Source organism: Octodon degus, unplaced genomic scaffold (genome assembly GCF_000260255.1).
Source record: "Octodon degus isolate 3935 unplaced genomic scaffold, OctDeg1.0 scaffold00013, whole genome shotgun sequence".
Lineage (NCBI taxonomy): Eukaryota > Metazoa > Chordata > Mammalia > Rodentia > Octodontidae > Octodon > Octodon degus.
Genome location: NW_004524589.1, coordinates 28,293,543 through 28,300,115, shown reverse-complemented (window position 1 = coordinate 28,300,115; position 6,573 = coordinate 28,293,543). Strand labels below are relative to the sequence as shown.

Below are 6,573 nucleotides of genomic sequence, written 5' to 3'. Positions count from 1 at the left end.
ACAAAATTACCCTCAGGCTGTGAAGTTCCTCTATAAAAATTGGTTGAATACAAGCTTTGTGCATGTTAGGGGATATTTCCCATTAAAACTAATTCTGACATAAGGTTTTGAAGGTTTGTTTATTTTCATTTTGTTTTGTCTGTTTGTTTTAGTGCTGGGAATTAAACTCAGTACCTTGAGCTTGCCAGGCAGGCACTGTGCAACTGAGATACATCCCTAGCCCTGCGGGCTCCTTACCTTTAAGCAGAAGCAAACACTGTAGAAATTACAGTGTTATAGTCCATGTTAGGATCTCATCACAGTCAGTCAAATGTGGTCTGCAGTCCTGAGCAAACTCTCTCATTCATCCTAATCCCTGACCTTGACCCTTCTAGGTATTTCACCAAGTAAGCTTTCCAAAGATTTTGTGATGTAAAACACTTTTTCAAATTGTTTTTATCTGCTAATCATTCATCAAAAATTGACTTGGAGGGGGCAATTGCAAGGACCCGGGTTCCATGCCGGGAGTAGCATGCGGTGCATGAGGGCCGTGCCCACGGGCGTGCTAAGCTGGCCAGCGAGACTGGGCATGGGGGCGCACGCCTGCAGTCCCAGCGCTGGGGAAGCTGAGACAACAGGATCACTAGGAGTCTGAGATGCATAGTGAGACCCTGTACCAAATACACAGCATGTGGTGCCAGGGGTCAAACCTGGGTCCTTGTCCTTGCCAGGCAGGCCCTTAGACCACTGAGTGTCTCTGCGGTGCAGTATTTTGTTTTTTAAACTCTCATTTAATCTATATATTCTTATGTTTATAGTTAAAGATGTATCCCTTATGTTTGGGAATCTAGAAACTACTATTTTAGGAAAAAGGAATGCATATTAAAGTAAATATTATTTTTTTCTTCTAAACTTATTTTACATGTTCATTTCCCTGAGTATTATTATGGACTGAAACAAATTATTGTCTTAGAATTCTAAAACCTAAACAGAATTGCAAATTTTATTTGGAAACCATACCACAAAGATTCACAAAGTTCATTAAATATTTAATACAGATAATATGTTCCAGAATGGATAAAAATGGTTCCTTTTTACATTTTATGTTTGGAAGATTATTTATTCCAAACAGTAATACTTGATAATATAGCATTATATACATTATTGCCTCGAAGCGAATAAATCAAGGAATAATATAATCTATATAAGTTCAAGGTCTGAAGGAAGAGTTAGACAAAATTCAAGAATATAAACAATTTAAAGCATTGGCGCTTCCCCCACCCCCGCGTCCCTCGGTTCACCTGCCCAGGCCGGCCACCGAGAGGGTGGAGGGCGGGCCGCGGCTGCGGGGGGCCGAGCCCTGGAGGGCGTGAAGCCGTGCTGGAGCCCTGCAAGCCGCAGCCCTCAGCCTGTCCCCTCACCGCACTCTCGAACTTCCCGTCTGGTCCCGACAGCCAAGCCCCTAGGCCTTTCCTGTCCCCACCCTGGGGGACCTTCGCTGCCCGCCTCCCACCGCGGCTTGAGGAGAATCCACAAGGAGCTGAATGACCCGGCCTGGGACCCCCCAGCACAGTGCGCAGCAGGTCCTGTTGGAGATGACCTGCTCCCTTGGCAAGCCACACTAAGGGGCCAAATGATAGCCCCTATCAGGGTGGAGTATTTATCTTGACAATTCGTTTCCCAATAGATTACCCCTTCAAACCACCTGAGGTTGCATTTAAAACAAGAATTTACCATCCAAGTATTAACAGTAATGGCAGCATTTGTCTTGATAGTGTATGGGCACACTGGTCTCCATGACTATTTCAGAAGTGCTGATCCCAGTCCAGGTGATCCTTTAGTGCTGAGATGGCTCGGATCTACAAAACAGAGCAAAGTACAACAGAATAGCATGGGAATGGACTCAGAAATATGTGATGTAATTAAAGAAATTATTGGGATACCTCTACAAATAAAGACAGGGGAACTCTAAAAGAGAAAGTCCTTTTGATGCCCATTTGACTGCTCTCTAGGAGCCCGACCTCGTCTGTGCACACATATTTACCTAACAGAGCCGTGCTTTGTGTTGTGCATACTTGGAAACAACAAACTAAAAATACTGTACTTCTGTACCAACGTTACCTCCTAGCAGACAAGTGTGTGTGTGTGGCAAGCCGGTTCCTCAGGCAGAACCTAGGTGTGAGACTAAAGAGCTTTCCTTATCGACTTAAATTTGGATAACAGCAAGGTGTGACGGGTGGTGGGTACACGTGTGTGCTTGAAAGGGGGAGGCTCCACTGACCCACAGGAGGTGTTTTTGAGTGGAATCTGCTTATACTCAAAACAGTTACAAAAAGCAAGGTGAAGCACATGAAGCTGGTTCTGTATTCATTTTACTTCGAAGGACCTTCAATTTAGGTGAAAGTTATGACCAACCAAATTAAATTCTACCCACATCCATATTTTAAGGCGTAGGCTTACCTGGTCAACATTTAAATGGATTGGAGCTACTAGTACATGAAGTGTGATGGGCTTTGTTCCCAACTCGTACATCTCTCTGCCCCTTTGTCCTTTCAGCACCTTTCTCTCCATATTCATTGGTTTGTATGTGGTTTCTCAGTTAATACATAGCTAACAGCTCTTACTTTTCTTGTTTTTAACTGCTTAGGTTTATTTGGATGTAAGGGTAAAAATTTATTTGATGGAAATACCTGGGTATATTTAAAGACCCAGTTGTTCTCTGGAGCTTGTACATTCAAGAACAATTAATCTGTGCAATAAACTGATTACTACTGTCATTACATTTAATTTCATGTGAATAGGCTTTTTGATTTTAAGAACTTTGTCTAGCTGAGATTAGTGGTGGATTTTCCCCCCCCTTTTTAAAATGTTCTCATCTTTACTGGTTGCATTTCAAAAATCATGAAACAATTCCAGTTTACATAGTGAAAGAAAAACATTGAGAATAATTCTATTGAACTAAGATGTAAACTTGAAAGCATTTTTATAAAATCTGTGTGTGCAGCATTTTGGGAGCATGACTGTTAATCTAAGAAATTTGCTTTGCTAATGAAGCTGAGCTGCATTTCATCAAAATCTTGTGACATTCCCTTAGTGTGTAAGATATAAAACCACAAAAGCATTGCTATGTGGTAAGGTAAGCCTCTGTGATTGTAATTCTACAAGAGCAGCTTTGACCAGCCCTGGGAAACGTGAGCACAACCTGTGTTGGAGATTCTGCATAGTAACTTTGCACTACATTTAGAAGGCTGTTCATCCAGTTTTAAATTGTATTGTGCGTGGCTTTTTGGAGTCTTCCCTTGACTCTAGTAAAATGTAGTTTGACACTGGTAGACAGCTGTGTTTGCCAGAAACATCATTCATGTGAAGAAGGCAAGTTACCTTTTTCCTTCTTTTTCTAATCTAACTGTAAAGCGCGCAGCCTGAAAGCCATGGCTCATGTTCTTTAGCCATCAGATTCTCTAAGATGCATCTTTAAGCTCTTGCACAAAAACTGGGAAATAAATGTCCGTTGCTTTTGGATTTAAAAAGAATTAATGTGTTAGGATATGTTTATGACTAGAGATCTTCCAGTCTATATTATAAGCACATGACATGCTCTTTTTTTCTGTTTATTTTTTAGCTAACAAAATTGTTGAATAATATGTATGCATATGAATATCATAAAAAGCATTTAAGTAAATTTCTCCAGTGGACCGAAGAGGTAATATAATGTCAAATACTAAAAAAATTTTATAGAATGGGGCTAGAAGTAAAAATAATTAACGTACCAAAAATCACATAAGCAAAAGAAATGCCTAAGCCTTTACCAAAAGAATTTGAAGCCAAATTGAAAATAGTAACTAAGAAGAAAAATTATGTAATAGCTATGAAATGCTTTTTTGTCATGTTTGGAACATATAATAAAATGTATGTTTTATACAAAAAAGTTCAATTATTTTAATAATTTAAATTAAAAGCCTAGTTAAATAGTTGAGAGGTCAGGGAGGAAGCTTAGTAGGCTAAGTGCTTGCTATGGACTAAAACAAGCAGTATAACACAGTTTATTTAATCAAGTTCAGTCAACCAAAATTATGTGTGACAAAGGACATACCAAACATATTTTTACTAAAAACTAGTAACAATGATTGGTTCTAGAAACTTGATTAAATTTTCTGAGAAATTAATTCAGGAATATATTATATTCAAAGTGAACACATGCAATAAATGTAAACATTAATTATGTTAAAAATAGCATCACAAATGACATCCTAAAAAAAATTGTCAAACATTCAAATTGTTGCATTTCCTGGGTAAGTAATCCAAATAACTAAATTATAATCTATTTAAATTACAAATGAAAGCATGAAACATTCAATTAATTTTGTTATCATATATACAACAGCAAAGTTTGGCAATGTAATAAATTCAGTAATATTATAGGTTCATTTCTGATATAAGATTTAAAACAAATAATATTTAAAAATTAACCTTCTCTGTAATAACTGTACTGCATGAATAATTTATGCAAATTAAATTTATTTTAGGATAATTAATCAATTGTTTCAGACAGATATAGCAGTAATTTAAAGGAAATGACTAATGAATATTTTGATAAAGGTGAAAAATTAGCTTATAAACTTCACCTTTATTACTATTAATTTTTTTTTGTATTTTGGGGAAAGGTCTACAGGGTGTTCACAGTCTTACTACTAGATCAGACTCTGATCTGTCTCTTTACAGCCTCCCAAGTGCTGGGATTACAGGTGTGTGTCACCACACGCAGTCTCAATCACCATCTCAATGTAACCCGAGGGCAGGACTGGCACAGCAGGCCCAGGGCTCAAACCCCTGGTCCTTGTGCCACCTTTTATTTTTCAAAATATTTTATGATTATCAAATGAGTACTTTATAAGTATCACCCAGTTGCATGAGATTGAAGTACTTGTTAGAATTTGAACTTTTATTGTTAAATGGACACTATTACTTGCAGAAGTTTCAAAAATACTTAAAGATAAATTTGTTTCTCAAAATGCAAAGAGCAGGACTGATGGGAGGGACTGGAGGCAGCAAGATGGCGTAGACTCAGGGCACCAGGAGGACAGTCTGTTACTACTATGACGGGGATGTTGGAAATTGCTGTTGTGGGCAAGGCCATCCAATGAAGCCTTGCTAAATCCACATGGCCCACAATCTGCTACTCAGCTATGGTCTCTACCAAAAGATGGAAGTCTATTGCCCTCACAAGGCCAGTGCTGAGGAGATGACTAAGTACCACAGCAATGACTACATTAAGTTCTTGTGCTCCATCCATCCAGATAACATGTCCAAGTACAGCGAGCAGATGCAGAGATTCAATGTTGGTGAGGACTGTCCAGTATTTGATGGCCTGTTTGAGTTCTGTCAATTGTCCACTGGTGGCTCTGTAGCAAGTGCCATGAAACTTAATAAGCAACAGACAGACATCACTGTGAATTGGGCTGGGGGCCTTCACTATACAGAGAAGTCTGAGATGTTTGACTTCTGTTATATCAATGATATTGTCTTGGCCATCCTGGAAGTGCTAAAGTGTCACCAGAGAGTGCTGTATATTGACATTGATATTCACCATGGCGATGGCATGGAAGAGGCCTTCTATACCACAGACCGGGTCATGACTATGTCCTTTCATAAAAATGGAGAGTACTTCCCAGGAACTGGGGTCCTATGGGATATTGGGGCTGGCAAAGGCAAATATTATGCTGTTAACTACCTACTCTGAGATGGGATTGATGACAAGTCCTATGAGGCCATTTTCAAGCTGGTCATGTTCAAAGTAATCGAGATGTTTCAGCCTAGTGCTGTGGTCTTACAGTGTGGCTCAGGCTCCCTCCATGGGGATTGGCTGAATTGCTTCAATCTAACCATCAAAGGACATGCCAAGTGTGTGGAATTTGTCAAAAGCTTCAACCTGCCTATGCTGATGCAGGGAGGAGGTGGTTACACCATTTGTAATGTTGCCTGGTGCTGGACATATGAAACAGCTGTGGCCCTTGACACAGAGATCCCTAATGAACTCCCATACAATGACTACTTCGAATACTTTAGACCAGATTTCAAACTTCACATCAGTCCTTCCAACATGACTAACCAGAACACTAATGAGCACCTGGAGAAGATCAAACAGCGGCTCCTTGAGAACCTGAGAATGCTGCCCCATGCATCGGGGGTCCAAATGCAGGCAACTCCTGAGGATGCCATTCTGGAGGAGAGTGGTGATGGGGAGGAAGAAGACCCAGACAAGCATAACTTAATGTGTTCCTCTGGCAAACACATTGCCTGTGAAGAAGAGTTCTCTGACCCAGATGAGGATGGTGACGGTGGCTGCAAGAGCTCTTCCAACTTCAAGAAAGCCAAAAGAGTCAAAACAGAAGATGAGAAAGAGAAAGAACCAAAAGAGAAAAAAGGCCGGGGAAATGGCTCAGTAGAATAAGCGCTTGCCTGGCAAGAGCAAGGACCTGAGTTCAATCCCCAGTTTCGCCAAAAAAAAAAAAGAATTTAGGGGCTGGGGGGATGGCTCAGTGGAAGAAGCACTTGCCTGCCAAGCGCAAGGGCCTGAGTTCAATTCCTGGTTTC

At 40.1% G+C, this 6,573-nt stretch overlaps 1 pseudogene; it reads left to right on the top strand.

Annotated features, from left to right (window-relative positions):
- The first annotated feature begins 5,032 nt into the window (after positions 1-5,032).
- Positions 5,033-6,573, top strand: part of LOC101559884 — a 1,739-nt pseudogene continuing 198 nt past the window's right edge.